At 31.6% G+C, this 22,821-nt stretch overlaps 1 protein-coding gene across 4 annotated transcripts in view; it reads right to left on the bottom strand.

Moving 5' to 3' along the window:
• LOC143191292 (uncharacterized) overlaps nt 1–22,821 on the bottom strand; it is a 149,143-nt gene that overhangs the window by 81,442 nt on the left and 44,880 nt on the right. For all 4 annotated transcript variants that reach the window (XR_013004460.1, XM_076396213.1, XM_076396214.1 and 1 more), the window contains exon 2: nt 14,821–14,909. The gene's annotated coding sequence lies outside the window, so the exon portion shown is untranslated. The remainder of the gene's footprint in view (nt 1–14,820; nt 14,910–22,821) is intronic.

Raw genomic sequence — 22,821 nt, 5'->3', positions numbered from 1 at the left:
TAGCGTAAAATTTATTTACCCATCGATTTAGAACAGAGAGTCAATCAATAGCATAATTACGGCCTTTAAGGGAAAGTAGATGTTGATAGAATTTAATTTTTTGGTAGTTAAATTAATAATAGTGCGCTTGTTCATATTCCCCCTTTGTACATTTGTCTTATATCTCATGTCTCATTGAAGGAATACACTTTTTAATTTATATTTTGAGGCTTTATATCATATATTAATATCAGATATTAATTTTATCGTTTAACAAACTAGGGTTTACCCGAACTCTCAGCATAAACTTCGACACTATTTGGTTGATGGTAAATTGCTGGTTGAACTTATTAATTCTATTTTACCCAGTTCTCTACTAGCGTATAAATATAGCGTTTAAAATACTTCAAATTCATCGAAGTCACAATGAAACTGGGTCCAAATCTCGGAACCATACAGATATATAATTAAAATAAGCGTTAAAGATAGCGAAAATTAGGTCTTTTGGCTTTTGGCTTATTACTTCAGCTGTTTATGCCCTTCTGCATGTGTACTACTATATGTCTTCTCCTGTATTACTCCTCCTAAGTACTTGTACTAAGAATTCTCGGACTTGATCTAACTGAATGCCTTAAAGATTTACAATAGCAGGTGATCTGTCAGTTATTAATACGTTTTATTTTCTTCACTACGAGCTATATCGTGAAGATAGTCGAAGTCTTAACAACTCAGTCACCGAATACAGCGTTATTATCAGTCGGCGTAAGACCGATATAGAAGTTGCAGCATCATATTGAGCGTCATATCTCTGAAATACTTTTTGCTTGCTTGGAGACAAATCATTAGAGAATAAAGGATTTGAGAGAAATTATTGTAACGAGCTGTTTCCCACATCTTTCATAAACACTTTATCGGCACATGATAGGAGACTTATCTCCTGTTTTTCGATATTGCAACAATTACTTCCATACTAACAGTGATATTTACGAATGCTATTTTCATTTGCTTCATTTTTATTCATTTCATTTATTGGTATTTCTCCAAATCGATTTATAACTGGCAGCTGCGACTGATCGTCAGTCCTATTGATCGGATATCATAGCAGAACCGTCGAATTGAACAATGTGGTATGAAGAAAAACGGATAGACAAATTATCTGAGAAGTCAATGTGCGCAATTTGTTTCCATGAATTAAATTGTGAAGCTATTAATTTGTTAATCTGGCAGAATTGATTCGCCGATCAAAGTTTTCTATATTAGGTATGATACTAATACTTGGTGAATATAGTTAATATCAATTTACATGACATAAAATATGTCATTTTATTTTGCATAAATCCAAAATTAAAATTAATATTAAAATTCCAAAAGAATAAAAATTACCTTTAAAATGTTCTAATGAGTTATAGTATTTTGCTTTTTGCATGCTGTGAAATTTTTAGTAAATGCATTTTGTTTATTACAACTTGTGAATATTAGTTTAGAAAAAGAGTTGGTGAGGAAGTTCGTAAATTAAAATATTTCAGCCAATAGTCTTTAGAAATACCATGTCGCTGTTAAATTTGATACTTATAATATCCTTGGCAAATTTTTTTGAGATCAAAGATTTGGTGATGAATTTTCATGATTTCTTCGCTTAATTCTATTGCTTATCGCTACGTAAGCAACGAAGAACGTATACTATGACCTTGAAATCAAATGGCTCTATGAAGTTTCTGTGGATGGATCTGAAATCGTCCAACACGTAAAGTCTTACATCATAAAAGATGTTTATTAAATCACAGCAACGTGGAAACAAAGCAACTTATATAATAATATCTATATGTTTCTCATCACTTCATTTGCACTAGTCCTGCTTGTCTATTAAAACAAGTGCAACAAAACAGCTCTAATAAATTAATATGTAAATTAAGATTGTACTAAACATATCTAATGTAATATATAATACAAATATTTTCACGATGGTATAATTCCCTTTCGAGCGTTAAACTAAAAATAGAAGACAGTAAATCTCTTCTAATATAATTCTACTCACTTCTTAGTACTTCTAAAATATACTGTATAAATTATTTCAATACTCTCTGTTTTTTTAACATTTTAGGCGATTCTTTACCATTATCTATCCATATTCGGCTTTCTTGGTAACCGTTTCATAATAAACAGTATGTAAGTAACAATTTTTCTCCTTTTGTCAACATATTTTACTGTGAAAATCATTACAGTTACTGTGAAAATCATATATTATTATTGACAAAGGTTAGGTCATAAATGACCATGATTTTCGAAATTATTATTTTGAAACCGTTGCATGATTTCTCAGCAGTTCTATTTTGACCCTCGTAGTTATGCACGATAATTGTTAGTTTTAATAAAAATCGTATACAATTAGTTTTTTCTCCAAAGAGGCTCTTGATAAACATAAAATGTGAGCCAAATGAATAAACTGAAACAACAGTTTCCGCTTTATTCATTAGAATTTATGTTCAAAGAAAACATCGACCACAAAAAAAGCCCTTAAAACGGAAGCTCTTGCCGGACTAAATAAACTCATTTACTCTCCCATACCGACTTTTTTGTCTGGCAAATATTTTTACACATCCACAGTGTGAATATTACCGGAATGGCCGCAGAACATTTCATAACACAAGTCAGGTTTTCCTTTAATTTAACTTTATTTTTAAATATTGTTTTTATTTTCTCTGTGAAAATGAACTGGATTACCGTTCTGTTTTTCGCTGCTTTTAATTTAGTCTTTATTCTGTTAAAAACTAAAAGAAAATATATTTGTTGATAATTATCTGTTTTGCCACACGTACAGACCGCAAATTTTACAATAAAAGAAAACTCCTCTATTATTCTCTCAACGTAAAACATTCTACACCCTTTCAGCTCTTCCATACAAAGGGGAATTTAGTAAAAGCTATTTGGAACAAAAAAAAGTTAAAAGGAACGAAAAACCTGCATGATTGCTTATTTAAGGTCCTTTGTGGTCCTTTCGCAATTGGTTTAGAATTTTAAATATATGTAACTAATTGTCTGAAAAGTCTTTGGTTTAGTCTACAGATGTCATACCTGATAAGACAGAAATTTTAACAGGATACAGTTCTACTTAGATTTTATACTTTGTATGAAATCTATTAGTCCATACTCAGTGATGCTCTTTTAGTAAAGCATTAACAAGGAATATTGGGAGTAAATAGTATTTTTGATGAGAAATAAAGGACTTTATATAAAATTGAATATTACCCAACCAAGTAATAATTATCTAATAATATAAACTAATAGTTTAATTTATTTGAAGGACAGTGGAACATAGTATTAGGTGGTTGCATGTATGCTGATAATTTTTTCACATTAAAAAAGGCTTTTATTGAGGTACATTTTATATTAATATAAATTCCAAAATTAATCATTTTTTAAACTTTTTTTCATCTTTCTAGCAACATGACGATATCATATCTAGGTAACGATGTTGGTTTGAAAGTAATCCATTTACCGATTTATGCTTGCTCTTCTTCAGTATTCCGAATAAGTGTGCCAGCTCATCCATTGTGTATCGATTTCAACAAATAGTCACAAGGCGCTATGCTACTACTACTACCTGTTACCAATATTTTTTGGCAAAATGTCGTTCAATTTGTCCATTTTATCGCAATACACTACACCTTAAACTTATCTATATGCATAGTAAGATTTATGACATGAATATTCCACCTCAGCGTCGACGGGCATTGCTGTCCTTGATTAATCTATGACGTTATTATCGTCAGTCTCAATACGCCACAGAAAACACCCGCCGTGAAACCCATTTTATGTATGTAAAGATTTGGAGAGAGATGATTCTCTGTTAAGCTGTGTGAAACTCTTTTGAGATCCTGAACAGGATTTTCATCCAAAAAACCTTGCAATTCTCTGTTTTAAGTTACGATGTAGCAGCATTACCTTTCTCTAAAAGTGATTGATGGGTTTCGGCAGCCGATTCCTTCAAGTTATGCAACAAAAATACTGAAAGTTAAAAATGCAATTTTAATGAGATATTACATGTTCCATGACAAACATGTGTACCTACTAAATGACTTAATTATTTCAATTTATCAAATTTAATAGTTAAATTAGATTATTTACAGTAGTACCTCGCCTTATCGCCAATAAATATCGCTGATCAAAATACATGCAAGTTCCGAATATATTGATTGGACCAAATAAACCAAAAGTGAATTATAATTATAGGTATTATAACTGTAGTTCTAAAAGTCCCTAAGGCACAGTGTAGTTAAAATTCATCAGCGAATAAATATATAAATAGAGTGAATACCAATCACGTCTAAAACCGTAGTACCGATCGTACTAGACCGACCGCGGTGGATGTAGTCCAGATTGTTCCTCATTGTAATATAAAGGTTTTGTATTAATGTTATCGATATGTGTAAACAAATTAATCCCACAGAGTGATGCTAAACTTTCACGGAAATTGGTTTAATTATAAGTTATAGTACGTAATGAAAAATTTTATTAACATTATACCAAATATCGTTATCAAAATTTTAGCTAGTATTGAAAACATCATATAGCAATTTAATACTTTCTTAAACCAAACAAATCCATTCCAAACAAACCATGCATTTTGCAGTTGATAATCTTCAAGTATTGTTGGAACCAGAAGCTATTTTAGGTGGAAGAAACTCTGGTCAACTAATCAATTTATTGTCAGGAAAGCCTTTAAAGCTATCTATGTCAAAAAGGTATGGTTTATGTCCGAAGATATATTGTGAGTATTCAATACATTTTAAAAATTCTAAAAATATATTAGCCGAGTAGCTCGAAAAATTTTATCATGCAATGATGATCCAATTTTCACAAAATAGATACATGAAAACATCTATAGGTGATATTTTAATAACAATTAAAATATTAAAGATATATTAATTAAATTTATATTAAGTTATCTGAAAGGTAAAATAAATTATAGTATGAGTGCTAATATGTGCGTCGTGAAGAGTTAATCTTCGTAATTATACAGAGCTAATTTTTGTAGATAGTCAGAAGTTCTAAACATAGGGATCATGCCAAAAGAAGATACCAGACTTATAAAGACAAACATCATCTCAAAAGAATCAACAGGCTATGAATTAATAAACTGATAAGTGCTACAAAATCTTCCAAGATGAGGAACTCACCAACTCAATTAATGCAATGTGTATCAGATCACTGAAATGATACCAAAATATATTAACAGAAGATAATCAATTGAAATAAAATCTAACATCTAACATTGAAACCAAATATTTACCAACTTGATGATATGCAACAAATCCAACGAATCGAACATATACCTATGGCTATATTTGCAGGTGATACTTGATATATTGTCAGTCTTTTATTGATGACATCTAATAGACAATTTTGAAATTTTTTTCCCCATTCACTTGTCAAAATCCTGGATTTGATGGAATGCTGCAGTCCTCTTATTAACGGTATAATTAAAGACATCGTGCGATATCTTTCACCAGATAACTCGGTGGTCATTAATTCAAGAGGCTTTAAAAGTTGAACAAATTCTGTTAAGAGAGTCCATTCGTCAACAAATAAAAACTGTGGTGCCCTTTTTAATAGCCATCAAAATAAACAGTTGTTGAATATTAAAGTAGTGTTTTCCTATCAGAAAATGTATTTATTACAATTATTTAATGTACTTTATTCACCTCTTCACTGTTAATATTTGTAAAAGGAATTGAACAACTCTTACTGCAAAAACTTCTTCAAACCTTTTGGAATCGATGCAATTTCTGAAACCTTTGGAACCTAATTCTAGTTTTCAAGATTTTAGGAAAAAAGTTTTGACAAACAAAAGGCTTGGTGAATAATCTTGATCGTTTATTAAATAAGTGTTACTTATTATATCAGCCAAAAGTTCTAGCTATTATGCCAGTCAAAAGTATCTTCAAATCAAAATGCTACCATATTAATTTACAATATATAGTAATTCACAAGCAAACAACGAAAAAACATAAAACCACATATATTACATATAAATCTATATAAGCATAAATTCGGCGCATTACTTTCAAGGTCGCGGCTTAATGACACAGACACATTGTAAAAAATCAGTTGAATGAACTAGTAGAACCGAAAATAGTAACTAAAAGTAAGCGACTGTAATAGTCGATAGTAAATAGTAATAAAATCAGTCGGAGCGAAAATAGCGACTGAAATCAGTCACTAGTAAAAACAGTCGAACCAAAAATAGCGACTGAAACAGTCGATAGGAAAAAGTAGTCAATTACTAAACAGTCGATGGTCGATTTCAGTCGATTGTTCCCAACCCTATTATATATGAAAAAAATTGTAGGTCTGTCGTCAAAGGCTAGTAAAAATATATTAACAATTAAATGAAAAAAATTAAAGCATTTGAAATGATTTTAAAGGCTTACTGACTTAAAAGTGAATAAGGGAATTAAATATTCTATATTCTAATACGATAGTCATAATATCATAACTAAGATTAAATTTATTAACGAGTGATAATAGTATGTTATTGATTTTCTTTGTGACTTTCTATTAATATTAAATTACTTATTATATTATTACATATTGTTAAATTGGTTCTAATAACCACTTGCCTAATTAACACTTGTCTTGATACCAACCGCAAATATCATTCAATATTAAAATTATAATTTCGACCTAATTAATTCCAGACAAATGTTTCGGTAAATATTATGTTGACATAATAGCTGGTTTTTAATTTTTCGGTTTGTTTACAGCTCTGTGATGTCTGGATGCGATAATAAAATATAACCTTAAAAAAAGCTAATGAATAAGTAATATCCATAAGCAAAGCCAAATAACAATTTTAACTTTACTCATTATATTTTCCAATGTAAATAGCCAACCCGAAAAACCCTTTAAAAACGGAACCCTTTCCAGGACTAAATAAACTCATTTACTCTTTTATACTGACTTTTTTGTTGGGCAAACATTTTTACACCTTCAATATCAAATAGAAACCACAAAAACAACCGCAAGGAAGATCACAATTCAGGTTTGTCATTACTTTTAACTTTCATTAATAAGCTTGGTTAATAGGCCGTTTTATAAAAGCAGTGGACTGACGGGAAACAACAGAATGGTTATCATAAAATTATTTCATACAGAATAATACATTTTAATACATAAGTTTTTAGGAAGTAAAGTTTTTATAATATATGTGTTTAAGCGAAGTCATATATATTTGTTGAGGACGTGAGTTTTTTGATGTGATATGAGTTTTTACAGATTTGATGTGCAATTTTCATGCAATTAGAAATGATACGAAATATTTTATGGGATGTTTTATGATTTTTAAAGTATAAAAAGCACTTTAGTAGATGGCATTAGGCTTCTGCTTAAAATCCAAATAACTTCAATTCTTGGTGGCAACCAAAAATGCATGCATTACGGATATTAATAAATCATTCTCCAAGTCAAGCCACTTATCGGATTTTGCACTCTTGCTTTTGAGACAATCAGAATTATAAACAATTACAAAAATAAATTTTCAACCATGTCCTAGCAGGAGTTATACTCGCGACTATCGCAAGAGTAGGATGCTGTCCTGACGCCTTGACTATTGCGAGAACTAAGCCGGTCAAGGGATGTAGAGGTGTTGTAAAAATACTCGAGAAATATCTATTGTTGGAAAACCATGTATGAAAATGATACAAGTGAGGCTTGAAAGAGCTGGAAAAGAAACAAAGAGAGAAGAACAGGCAGAATTTAGATGCCGATACTTTATGGAAGAACGTATTATACAGGTGTAAAACTGCGTTATTCAGATGGAATTCATTTTGTTTTCGATTGGCTGGCATCTTCAATCGATAAGCATACATGTCTCCTAAAATAGTAAGACTTCAGATATTTTATAGTGGCTCTGTAGCTCAGTTCCTGTCATTATTAATCTCAATGCCAATTAATTACAGTAAGTGCAGGAACACTCGGTATTAATAAAAGATACATTTAGGGTTAAAGTAATAAGCTAATTAGTTCGATGATGCATGTGGCAGAGAGGAATTATTGCTAATCCGGCTCTCTCAAAACCATATTTTGCCAATCCTTTTTTTAAAAGTATAACTAGTGTATATACAGTTTCAAAATGGATACATACAAGACTACAAACACAACTATAACGATTTAGAGGCTGTATCAAAACAGCACTCATACCGAAGAGGAAATGGTTATTTGGTCAGTGACATATAGGCTCACAGTTCTCGTAGAAATCTGAGGAGTCTGTCTGTACTTTTTCCTGTTAGGGCATTTTTAAAATTTTGCAGCACATACTTCAGTGCTAATAAGTTCTAATCTGTACGAGCCCTGGACTGTCGTTCAGTATGTTGTAGACTGAAATAAGGGCATGGTGATAAAACTCACAGAGAGCAGGCGGGTTCGAAGTCATCAAGTGACTGTGGGAGAAACAACAGTGACTCAATATTAGTGATTTAGAGCTACGGCATGGTGATGAAGGGAGGGAATGAGAAGAAAGGAGAAAATAATTAGCTTTAACCTCAAATATCCTGCTGCAGTTGGCCTCTTGGGTTTAACTACATTGTACCTCGTTGTTGGTGAATGGGATGAGATGGAAACGAATGGGATAAGATCAGTATGGATACAAATATTTGTGATGGGGAGGAGAGAGGATTATTTTATTATTTTTGTCTTATTTTCCGGTATGCCAACGTGAGAAGAAATCCACAGTAACTTGCAAGACACCCCAGTAAGTCACTGATCAGGAAATGTTTGAACTTCTGTTCCAGGAAGCATTTGAGAGCATTTCGAGAATCAGTAAGGATTAGCCATTCTTTGAAGGATTGTGTTGTGATGTAGGATAAAGCTTGGAATATCGCAAAGAGTTCAGCGGTCAATACTGAACCGAAATGTCCGGTTGTCTACCAAATGTACTGCCAAATCCACTACAAAGATTTAGAGCCATCGGTATATATTTGCATGTGGCCAAGGGTGAGGGATGTGTTTATGAAGGGGATAGTGAAGATCTAAAGGGGAAAATTGTGGTAATGGATAAAGAGGGGATGCAACAAGCCAACTCCAGCCCTGGAAGGAAGATCAGCAGTTATATGAGAGGAACGAGGGGATTAGTTAGTTATAAGACGGTCCAGAACGCCAGAACCTTCTTCTTCTGAAGTCGCTGCCTAGCCTAAATAGTACAAAATTAATAATATGGCTTTGTGTCATATACAGAAATTTAAATTACGAGCAAAACAAATCTGATTTTAGCCGGCTTGGTTGCCGCAGTGGTAATGTCGCCTTTACCACGGTGCTCCTACTCTAGCGATAGTCGCGGGTTCGAATCCTGCTACAGTATGGTCATAAATGTGTGTTTGAGATTGTTTAATATTGTTTAACATTTGTGATTGTCCTTAGGCAAAAGTGTAAAATCCGACAAGGACAATGATCTCAGTCACGCCAGTAAGCAGGCTGGGTAAGACCGGATTACTTCTGATATGATTTTTAAGTTGGTCACTCGCCAGTCGGTAGGTTTAATGTCGATGCCCGTGGTTCGGAGCCCAAATTAAACTGTAGGTCCAGTCCACATAAACCTTTGTTCGTAAAAGGAGACTAAATATTACTCACATCTGATATTACACATATCTGATTTAATATTTAACTGTTTGGGTTCGACACCAAAGTGTTACTTTGGTAGTGTAGTTAAAATAATATTGTAAATAGATAAATAGGTTTATGTAGGTATTGAGCTAAATTGTGTATCTAGTAAAATATAAAATTCGTATAGTAGATTGGTTAAATAAGGTTTTTGTTTATTAACGTTAATTTAAAGGTTAACGATTATTATGTACATATTTTATTTTAAAACTTTTTTTTGTGTTAAAAATCTTTGATTATTTTTTTTACTTTTTAGTGAATTCCTTATTTATTTTTTGAAGTCGTTTCAATTAAAAAAATATATATTTTATTAAATTAAACTTTTCCTAAATACCTGCAAGCAGCTAATACAAATATTTTTCAACGCTAAAAATATACTGACATGTTGACTCTAACGATTGACATCTTCTTGGCTAATAAGTAAAAACAATTAACTGATTAATCGAAATAAAAATTTTATTATGTTCTTATGAAATACGATATATTAAAATAGATTGATTATCTTAGTTCTACATTGGCAAATAGAGGTGCTTTAAATATTTATTTAACTACTAATGTGAATTGAAGATAACCAAATCATATTCAACTATAGCGTACTTTATAATTACGGTTAATAAAATATATGTAATAAATAACTATTAGTAATGTTTAGTTGGAAACGCAATACAATTGATTTAACATTTTATTACTTTTACCTAAAGTTTGAATGTAAATTAACTAGCTGAAGTATATTTTAGCTTAAACTTATTCCATAACGATTTACTTCTTTTACATTTATTTGCAATTGGATTACTGATTGATTGATTCTAAAAGGTCTGCCAAATCCGTTTGATTTCCTCCTAGACGATTTTTCATCCGACAAAAATAAAAAACCGGATGGAATCGCAGACGTGCTTTTGTGTCTAGATCGCTCGATGTACCTTTTTAATTTTCGATGATAACCTGACGACCCTTTCATTAATCGTCCATGTCCGCGTCTAAGTGCACTATCGCCATCCAATCCAATTTTCAATGGTCAAATCGGATCGGATTTGTTCGAATTTATGTCGTCTCCATATTTAATCGGTCGCAAACGGCAATGATCGTTGATAAATGTAGTCGAATCGATACGAGCGAGACAGCACTTGCGATTTCACACCTGATGGTCATTTTATAGCTATACAGATTCTAGATCTATACAGAATAATATGAGTTACTTCTGTATATTAGTATTTTATTGTTTCAAAAGGGAATAATAAATACGATTCATTGATTTAAACTAAATAACTTAAAGTTATATATACTATTATATATACTTTTTAACTATTAGGTGATAATATATATAGTTTATTCAAAGTTTTTGTATATGCGTCATCGAAATTTTTGATGTCAAAACGTCGCAATATTGCCGCGTCAACTATTTTTGAGTTTTAGTTCAGTTTGCCTTTGGCATACAATCAAATTCTAATATAAATAAAATAGTTGGTCAAAAATGTTATCAAACATATTTAGTTTATTTTAAGATTACAGTACATGCATATATTACCGAAGGACTTAAAACTACAATTAAGAACACAGGTATAAAATTTGTAGGTTAGAATTGTCTTATTATATTTACATTTAGTTCCTCTCTACGTCACCCATGATTTAGAGTTATAGGCATGTTTTTTTTTATATAATGGTATACCTCTGGAGGCCTAATCCACCTAATTAACAATTATATATCAAAATAATGCATTCTACTTTCATTCGAGAGCATATTTTCCTGTTTATGCTTAGTTTTTGTTTCCTTCGATGGTGCGTTTACTTGCCAAGTCATCTTGATATCACTGTATTTTTTATCTCTTCTCTGAAATTTTCTCTGAAATAATTGTATTAAATTATGTTTCGCTTGAAAATAATACTTACTGTTCTTATACTTTACGTATATTTGAACACTGATACGGCTAACATCAAGCTGATCTTGATTCATCACCCATTTCGCATAAAGACGGTTTATTTCTGCTGAATTTAAGCTTATATTGTTTTTTATATTTGGGGATATTTTAGAGACCGTGCCCGTACTAATATTCAATGCAGCTGCAACATGCTAAAAATACTTTCAATAAAAACCGGAGCGATTTTAAATTCATTAATACAAAGTCTTATACAACGTTTTCCGGTTTATAACCCGTAATTATAATATTTTGAATTATTTTGCGTACGTTTGACAACCAGACGACTTTAACAGGCTAGTTCGGTTTCACGTTCGAACTTATTAGTCAGCATTATCTGAAACAAATTTACAAATTGCGGTAGCCAATATATTGAACATCTTGATGACGTATATACAAAAAACCTTTGAATAGACTATATATCTTGATTCTATTGGTGAAAATGTGAAATATCAAGGTAAACAACTGTTAAACAACATAACACTAGTGTTAAAATGGATGATTTTGACATTTCTCTACGAAAACTAACAGTTTTCCACATAGTGCTTTAGAGCTATATGTGTATAGACACTCATCATGAAACGCTGATGATTAAATTTCCCACATTCGTATGATCTCCATATCCCATGAAGGTAGTCATGTCATAATTTATCGAGTTATGCTACGTCTAAGGATATATCACTTTTACTTTTATATATTGTAAGATAAGATATACTGTAAGACAATCATAAGAGCAAATAGAAATTTGTTAGTCCAGGAAAGCTATCCACATTGAAACCGAATCGAAATATTTATGGCCAAAAATCCTTCTGTATTTATATTAGGGAATGAAGAAGGGTGCAAGCGAATCAAATGAAATTGTTACTTCAGATCCCTATTGATATTAAATCAACAAATTGAATCAGTAGTTGTCGCAAAAAGGACTAGCAACAGCGACTGATAGAGATAAAGCCGTCTTCTTGCCCGACAACGCTCAGCTGCACGTTGCACCTTACCAGGATGCATTGCTGCAACTCAAATGAGAAGTTCTGCCGCACCCAGTATACACATCAGACATATCTCCAGAACTTCTGATTATTACTAACATTGTACGAAGGTCACTATTTATATTTCGGGAATAGGAAAAAAAAAGTAAATAATTAAGCAGGGAATATATTTTTATTGTTTTTCAAAGTACTCGCCACGATGACCGATACACTTTTGCATACGCTTAAACCAATTTTCAAAGCATTTATTCCATTCCGAATGAAGTATCGTCAAAAGATGATTTCTGACGATGAAAATTATTGACCACGCAAACAGGTCACCATTTTCTTTGAAGTGCTTCGTGCGTGAACAACTTTTGTTGGACTTAGTTCATCTTGGAACACTCATACAGACGACTGTTGCTTACTTTCGGGCTCATACGAATATATCCATGATTCGTCATCTGTTACGATTTAACAAACGTCATTTTTTTGAGCGATTGTCAAATTGTGTGGGATCCAACCTGAACATAACTTTCGCACAGCTAATTATTCATGTAAAATCACATATATTTTGGTTGAACTAATGCATAGGGATGCCTCAATCTCACAATAGGTGACATGACGACCTTGCTTGATCATTTCGCACACAGCATCGATGTTTTTTGGCACAACAGCCGATATTGGACCACCTTCACTAAACTAGCGATACATAGTGGTTTTTGATGGAGCCTCATCACTAAAAGTCAATTCATTACTTTGATTGATGCGTTCTTGTTCTGATAAATCGCGTCGAAAATCGTAAAAAATCACGCACGAAATTTTCACAGTTCAGTTCCATTTTTTGCCGAGACGAAACTTTCAACTAAATATAAAATAAACAAGTAGCGTCCGTGTGACAAAATGTTCTGAGTACGTATATCGTCAAAAATGTTAAACTTTACGATGGAACCGTCAGATGGACTGACATGACAATAGTGTTGCCACTGAAATATAAATAGTGGCCTTCGTAGTATCTATAACTCTTCCCAATTCATATATTCACAGTATGAACTATATAAATCCGCTGGTATTTAAGGAAATGCGTTTATTCACTCATTAAAAATATATAAATTCATTTAGTTAAAGAATAAACATATATTTTTTACTACTTATTAATGTACAATATGCATCCAAAAAATTAACTAAACTTACAATATGAAATATTAGAGATATTCAGTAAGGCAATATCAACAAAATTATGAAGTTGTGATAATTTTCAAAGATCGCATAGTAACAAAAAATGTAAAAAAATAACAAGTTAACAGCCTAAGAAACACTTAATATTAACATTGTTTCATAGAATATGTTAAATTTGTATACATCAATTTCTGTATATTTGTATATATCAATTATTACATTTTCATAGTAAGTTTTAATAACATGGTATGGTATTGATACTGATACTGAAAATATCGTTATAAACGTTTGGAGTATGCAAAGCACATAAATGATACTAGATCAAAACATGACGTTTCCAGAAAATAATTAGACCATACAAGGAATATTTGGTCTCATAAGTGCAATAAATGAAAACCCATCTGCGAAATATATCAATCAAACCTGATTATATTTGATGATGCTCCTAGAATACTTAAATATACTATAATATATTGGAAATTAATTTTTCTTTAATATTTATTAATGTCTTCACTACTCCATTTAAAAAAAAGAAGAAAAATACATATTAATAAATTTAAACAACACAGTTTGATTTTACAATAGTTTGTTTTGAGTTGTAACGAATCTACGTCTCCTATTAATTCAAGTTTTCTATTTTTATTTCTATCAATTTTCCTAAAAAAAATCACATTGAGATGAATTTATTTCCTAAGAGAAATAGTTTAAATAATAATATCGTTAACTAGAATTTACTTTCCTGCAAAATCAAGAAATATTGGTCTATACACAATTAAAAGATCATATATAACCCAACTGAATGGAAATGTTTTTCGTTTTTTTTAAGCGCGAATATGTTCAATTAATATGTGACTAACATGTGTTCCGACTATGAGAATTACCATGTCCTCTATTATACTATATACTAAAATTGACAGCTCTTATTAAACCGTAACGTTATTTGGAAGTGTGATTTGTCTTTCCTAATTGTATATAAAAATGATATATGATTATATGATAAAAAAAAATATGATTTGATTATAAACGAGATAAAAGTATGCCTTATTTCCTTTTTACAACACAGTGACGAAACTTATATCGTATTGAAACGTCAACCACTGAAATGAATGAATCATTACATAGCTACTTACGAATATTTTACTGGTGTAGCTGAAAATTTTAATATGTACCCGAAGCAAGTCTAATCACCTGTCATATTTGTGGATTCTGTGGATCGGACCTATAAATAAATATAATATAATATTTTCTAAAAAACATAATATTTTTGCTGACATATTCTTGCTGTCTCGAATTAGAAGCCATATAAATTTTTAGCTTGGAGAAATGGGTTGTTTTCAACAAGAGTTAATGAAACTAAAGAGCAGTTTTAAGATAATGTTCCACGAGAAAATCATCCATGTACATATTTTACAAGATTTGGAGAACAAATCAGAGGAACGCCTGACACGAAAAATTATGACGACATAAAATATAACTCTTCCGTTACTGCAAGGATAGTACCGCGAATATTTAGAAGAACTGTGCAAACTAAAAGTTTTACCATCATATAAAGTTTTCGATAATTTTATTTGATAGTAGTAATAGTAATGATATTATGAGATAAATCATTAGAAATAACTGTAACAAATAAAACCCAAACAATCATTGTTTCTGTAAACTAATTTATAAATTAAACTGTAATTGTTTTTTGTATTATTGTAAATATATGAAGGCATACTAATTATTTAATAAGACATGCTACTTAATGTCTAATAAGAATTTTACACGTTGGTTTTTAGTTTTCTTAGTAGAATGGCTTGAGAACAAAGTATAACTGTTTAGAGCCAGCTTTGCCAAATTTCCCCTAGTTATCCTAATGGAGGAAGCAGTGCCCGCCGGAGCCATCCCGAGACCCAAATGAAGCTTTACTGCCTCTTTCTGTTTGCGTTTGTCGTAGGACCGCCACGACACATATTTAATCGTTTTAACCGTTATTGCCGAAATCTTTCAGCGACAGGGAGAGTCTTGTAATGGCCGTATTTAGTCTAATATCTTTATATAGGAGGACGGAGTTAATGGATATGAGCGTTTAATTTTGGCTGAAGCCGTAAAGACCTTAGTTAAATAGTCTTGCAATTTATTTTTGTTGATATACAATGGATACAAAAAAAGCGTGATTGTTATATCTATCTCTAAAACACTCACTGGCTATTACTCAATTTATTTATAAGAAGCCACATAATTAATTATATTACGTTATGTTTTATTGAAAACCATTAATAAGAACTAAATAATACTTGTAAAAAATCTATAATACAGATACTTAAAAAATGTTTTTAAGTATTTTAAATATAGATATAAATAAAAAATGTTATTAGTTCAAAAAAATCTTCCTGCTTTTGATCTTGTTATCGTCGACAGTATTAAAGAAACTTCCAAGAAAAACAGGAATTAAGATCACCAATCTAATAAATGTTTAACTCAGATTACAGTATGTACCACAACTGTGGGGGTGGCTGAAATAACTTCATTAAACAGTGTCATATCGACACGTGTATAAATTATTTGAAAATATTCTATTGAAAATGATAAACTATTAATTGAAGAAAAACATTTCATTCTGGATCAAATATTTGGTTTCAAGAAACAGCATTCCACGATTGATCAGCTACACATGAACACCAATGTCATAAAAACAGTACTAGAAAAAAAGTTTGTTGTGTACCATTTTTAAATGTTGATGAAGCTTTCGATAGTTTGGCATGAAGGTTGAAAGCATAAGAACTCCCTGGCCAATATTCAAAAATGTTAGAATCATATATAACTAACAAGTACTTCAGAGTCAAAGAAAAAAGTTGCCTATTCTGACTTGAGAATTTCATTTTCATAATTCTGACAGGTGTACTATAGGAACTATAGCTATTACGACTAGTCCTTTATCTGCTGGGCACGCGGTACTTACCTACATTTAAGGAAAATATTGTTGCTACATTTCCAGATAACCGTAAAATTAACTGATTTTAAAATAAAATTGAATTTTTGTTTTAAAATCTGAAACTTAAACTTAATAAATTAAAGATACATTTCTTCAATCGTCATCAATTAAAAGTGTAATTAAATAATTACAGCAAATGCTTAAGAAGTTTATTTCCTTAAAGAAATATATTTTAGCTAAAGTATCCAAATCAGTATACTAAATTGAGGCTACTTAACCAAGATAGTTGATCAAAAAATTATTATCAAAATAATCTATTAGAAATCTTTATTATTAGAGCTCCGATCTATTGGTAAGTTTGAACATATTGCCGATTACATGCTTGTAATCCGGTGATTCGTGGTTACCGAGATATTTGTGACCAACACATTGAAACGATGCTCATGCTGCCGCTTCATCAAGTGTTAAACATTTTTCAAACGTTGCGTCATATATTAGTTTTCAAAATTAAATTAAATTATTTGTACACTTAACGATATCACTTTCTTTAATTGCTGGTGACGAAGATAAAGTTCATAAGGCGCTTTTTACACTTATACCTAGACTAATTGACAATGGATGGTCCGCAGGTGGAAATGGCCCCAACATTGATGATAGGTGATGATATTAATACTGTATTATTTTTTGCAACTATACCGACGACATCCATCGCTCAAAGGTAGGAATCCTCTACATGATTTTTCGCTTCTCTCCATAACGTTGGCACAAAAGGTGAAGAGTTTAGTCTTACCAAATGACCACTTGAACAGCTTTGTTCTACACGCATAACAAAACAATTTCGATACACATGTCAATTTTTACTACAGCAAAGTCAAAGTTCTGCAAATACCCATCTTTGAGTGCATTTGTCATGATTTTTCCACCTTTACAGCGTACAGCTTTATTTACTTTTCATTTACCACGATAACACATAGAAAAATTGTCTAAAATTAGTGTAAGAAGAAATGTTAACGAACGTTAAAAACACGTGTTTCCACAACGTTCACTTTGGTAATTGTGGAAGAAACCGTCGTAAACCCATCGATTCTAAGAAAAAATAATAATAACTGATCCCGTGGCGGACCGCAAAAATGGCATAAATAACGGGGGACTGGAAGCAGGCGGGCGAAAAAAATAAAAATAAAAACAGCCAATAAAGTTTTTCTGCGTTTTTCTCGCTCGTCACTCGACAGACACTTTGAAGAGAAAAGTGTTTTCGGCAATAAACAACGTATGTAGGCAATAAAAAAAACTGGGCTATTTATTCCGCCGTTTCGGCACCGGATATGTTTTTATGGGCAGAGCAAACCGCGCGAAATTATATCCGCTCCAGCGAGCGCCCAGCCGATGCGTCTTTTATTATTGTCCATTCGTCTTTCGATGCTTTCCGCCTTTTGTTCCGATCATCGGAGTGTGCAGCCGGCGATACTTTGTTCAGAAATATTTTTTTCCTGTTTCTGATGTGTTCATAACCGAGACAGGATGGAGACCGATCTGACACGGGTTTCAAATGTATCAAAGAACTACGATAAAAGGGGATGGTATGAAGAGGAGAGAAAGAACAGAATGGCAAGACAGTGGCCTAGTTGTATCCGAACGCTTCTCATATGTTTTAAAGATATATTAATATATTTATAGAATCGGAGAGATATTGAAAATCTGCGTTTAAAATCAAAACGGTCAAAAAATATCAATATTTTAGGAATAATATGGTTCGGTGAAGATGAATGGCGCAGTTTTACCAGAAATACGATGGTAGCATGTCTGATCCAAAGTACTCTTCCATGATATCTGAGAATAACGTGTCAGTGTTGCCAGGTTTTTCTTTCAGTTTTAGTTTAGCTGGCACGTGTTCAACATATGGGATAATATTTATAGGTATTTGTAGTCTATTATTAAATGATATATTAAATTTCGACATGCCTCTGGATCGCTATAGTGTTTGCTTAGAGATGCATCAAATCTACTATTTGATATAGTATGATACACTGACCTTCTACATCTGCCATGCAAACTTTTTCTTACAATAACAATAGCCACTAGGTATATTATTAGACATGCTGGTGATATTATGTCTCTTAGACGGCAACCGATGCAATGCTATTTTTAATATTTTGAGTAAATCGTTGTTCTAATGAAGAAACATATGTACTTCTTAGTTAACTTCACAATCCGATATTTAGGGCAACGTATTTGCGTATCCAAAATGCATCTGAAATAAATTTGGAAAAATTAATATGCATCTGGAAGTAGTAACAGCGCTCCTACAAAGTGATAAATGTGTTCTTGTATCTGCAATTGTTTAAAATATTGCTAACTTATTTTTGATACAAATGTAGATGTCATGAAAATAATTTTATGGTGTAATATATTGAAAGCGGACACGAAATTGTCTTGTAAGATATTCTTTGCGCCAGGTGAGGTTATTTGGGAGTAATATTTTCTTTTTTAATGTTGGCTAAGAAGTGGTTAGAATTATTTCCCATTCTAGAAAATAATGAGCGTAATGTATCTGGTGGTTTGACTATTGTGGCAATTTTACTTTTTCACAACTGTATTGTAATGCCATACAATAACATATTGATATGAATGATTATCATTTTCTGGATCCTATTGGAGTACCGCTGATGTCTGGATGACAGGAACAATGCATCTATGGAATCTCTCAACTTAATTATGTTGCGCTAGCTCGCTGATATTGTTTTCAATGTTGTTACTTTTGTTAAATACTCGTTATATTCTAAGTTTATGCAGTTTATTTCCAGTCATTCTCGAGCGCAATTTCGATATACCAATACTAATATTACGACTAATATCATATAAAAGGTCAATTGAAATGTCCCCGGCCTGACACTTGGTCGCTACTAGAATTAAATTGTTATGTTTTTAGTCAGCACCCTCAAAAGATGCGTATAAATTTGATAGCTGTCGGATCATTAGTTACATGGTGAAATGAGCACCGAAGACGGTGAACGCAGTGGACGTCCAAAGGAGGTTGTTACCGACGAAAACATTAAAAAAATCCACAAAATAATATTGAATTACTGTAAATTGAAATTGAATCAACTAGCAGTGACTCTAAAGATATCAACTGAACGTGTACATCATATCATTCACGAATATTTGGGTATGAGAAAGCTCTGTGCAAAGTGTGTGCCGCGCGAGCTCACTTTTGACCAAAAACAACGACGAGTTTAGATTTCGAGCTAAACAGTTGTCAATCAATCAAACCGAGTCTCAAGTAAATCGTAAAGTCTAATATTCAAGGAATTAAAGCTTGACGTTCCTAGTGATCTTGTAAACCTGATACACCCTTATTTTGAAAATCGGTTATTCCAAATCAAAAATGGAATATTTCTCGGCTAGGAGGTTTATCCAGTCTGGTAACCAACAATGTTCCCCACTCGCTCCGATTTTAAAGATGGTCTCAATTTCTCAAACCTACTAGGATCAAAAAAGTGTTCCAACATAAAATGAAAATGAAACCAAATACACAAAGAATGGGTGGGGGTGCCATTAGTTTTTAATTTAATAAACTCAATCGCCGAAAAGTTCATAAAAGGACTCTGGCACCGTAGTCGTATTAACAACAGTATAATTATTAAAAATTATATAATAATTAGTAATAATATGACAATTAAGTATAACGATTAAAAATAATAATTCAATATGTGCCTATCGCAAATTGTCCGCATTTTACTCTATTTAAAAAAAGGTAGAGTACTGTCTGAAAAGTTCTAACCGAATCAGCCTGCCAAAATCGCCCGGTTGTCAAATGTCTACAAAATTCTTCAAAGTATTAATTATAGTAACTAGCAGGAATTTTCCTTTTTAAGTTACTAAAAACAGTATTAGTTATTCTATGGTCATAAAACCGGTAAATGTTATCTGAACGCTTTACTTGTTTTGATAAATTTTAAATCGTTGCTTATTATTATTCTGATTCAAAATGCCGAAGCTAGAGTTACTTAGAATAGGAATGAGATAAATTATTAAAATAAAAAATTGTCAGTGAAATGATTTAATGAAGCAAGCATTTTCACTGTTAAATATTAACTGAATGATTACTATGGAATGTACGTATGGTATGGGTATGGGATGGTATGAATATTAGTATGGACAGAGACATTGAAATATCTCAAAAAAAAGAAAAATATAATATTAGATTCACCGAAAAAGACCGTCCTTATACTAAGGGAGTGACGAAAGATCACAGTGAGTAGTTTTCTGAATAGAAATTTAATTTAATACAATTATTTCAGACGAAACTGTTAATCTGAAAGTATGCATAGGAAGCTTAATGATATGCTGCTCTTTGAGGATTATTTGGATATACTTTCTTATTAGATTCATTTATTATTTTATTTTATTGATTTATTTATTATTAGATTCACTATCATAGACTGTTAGGCAATATAGAATTTAAATGGTGTAAAGATAACCTACGAAGAGGTCGAATATAAGTTCCAGACGTTGCTTATAAAAGAATACAATTTTTAAAAGCATATAATAAAATCAATTAAGACTTATTATTTCAATATGTGTATTTAGATGGGACATAAATATTATTTTAGTAGTTCATTGTAGATATATTGTTCTTAATACTGCAAACAGTAATGGTTAATAACCCCTTCGGTTTGGATGAACTTGATCAGGCATATTGAAGAAGAAATTGACAAATGATGGAATTGTGAACAAATGTTAGATTGATTGGAAATTAACAGCTTAGTTATTCACTTTAATATAATTTTCAGAATATGGGATTATGATTCAATGCTGATTTCTAAGACAGGGTGATGAGAGTGGAAACCACTAACGGTAAGATATTATTAACATACAGTAACTGTAGGTATATGTGTATTGTATTGTCTATTATGTACACAGATATGTATGTAATTGTTCAGAATATACATGAGCATTTGGTTAAAATGTACGATGAGGAAAATTCTAACTCTTTTGCAGATATGAAAAATGTATTAGGAAGAATGCAGTGATTACATCTAGTTTTATCAAGAAATATATATACAAGTAGTAGCAGAACAAACTAATGAGAAATATAGTAGTATTAAAGTGACTTTACAAAGAAATATCGTAAGAACTTTGCATAAAAGGTAAATATGCTCTCTAATGAAAGTAAACATGTTACTTAGATATATAATTGTTAATTAGGCGGATTAGGCCTCCAGTGGATACCACTACATAAGAAAAAGTGCTGCAACTTATAGTATGGAAAAAAATGTAAATATAATAAAACACAACCCTAACCTCCAAATTATTATAACTGTATAATTAATTGTAGTCTTGTGCTTTGATAATATATGCATTAGATGTACTATAATGTTAAAATAAATTATATTTTATACCAGTAGTTTTTAATTTAATAATCTTTTAATTACTGTTAATTTATTTTATTAAATTTAGTTATTTAAACAGTTTAATTATTTTATTTAGACTATAATTTTGTTATAGTTAAAATGAACTAAATTCGAGTTGATGCGGCAACATCACCATGTTTTGGCGTTACTAAACCATATGAGGTGAGTTCAATATTTTTGAATAGGCTATTTTGAATAGGCTATATATTATTATCTCTTTATAAATGTGCAAATCAACTCTTCAACTCTCAACTACTCTGGCATCTGAAGCAAATTTTATTTTGTTATTTTCAAGCTTATTATTCCATTAATATCATTATTTCATTTTTTTTTCATCACCTATCAATTACTCACAATCAAATAAAAATCCGTCTTTCTGTCGAGCAGACTTCCGCCAATTGTTCGAAAACTGACACCACCTTAGTATTCCGACCCCTAATTGACTAAACTCGAGCTAATAAAATTATCCGGCATTATCGTTGAAATGTGCAGCCCGAGCAACGTTAAAAATTCAGCACCGCATAAAACTTTTAATCAAATTCGGCCGGATCCGTATTCATGAAGCCCCCGTAGAAAAAAAAATGAGAAAAGGGCCGTTAACAATGCAACCGTATTCCTCGAGTAAACAACTGCGAAGATTAAACTCAACCTGATCTGATTTGATAGGTTTCCCATTTTTCTCTTTCTCTCCTGAGCCTTTCAAAAGGCTTCCCGTATTTTTTTCGAGTAGGTATAATCGAAAGCTGATGCCTTTTGGGAATAGGTGATTATTTTTTATTCATTTTATTATATAATGGATGCGT

This window comes from Rhynchophorus ferrugineus, unplaced genomic scaffold (genome assembly GCF_030347505.1).
Source record: "Rhynchophorus ferrugineus isolate W39M unplaced genomic scaffold, kcgeb_rfMv2 rfM2, whole genome shotgun sequence".
In the NCBI taxonomy this organism is placed as follows: Eukaryota; Metazoa; Arthropoda; class Insecta; order Coleoptera; family Curculionidae; genus Rhynchophorus; species Rhynchophorus ferrugineus.
This window is presented reverse-complemented; position numbering and strand designations above follow the sequence as displayed.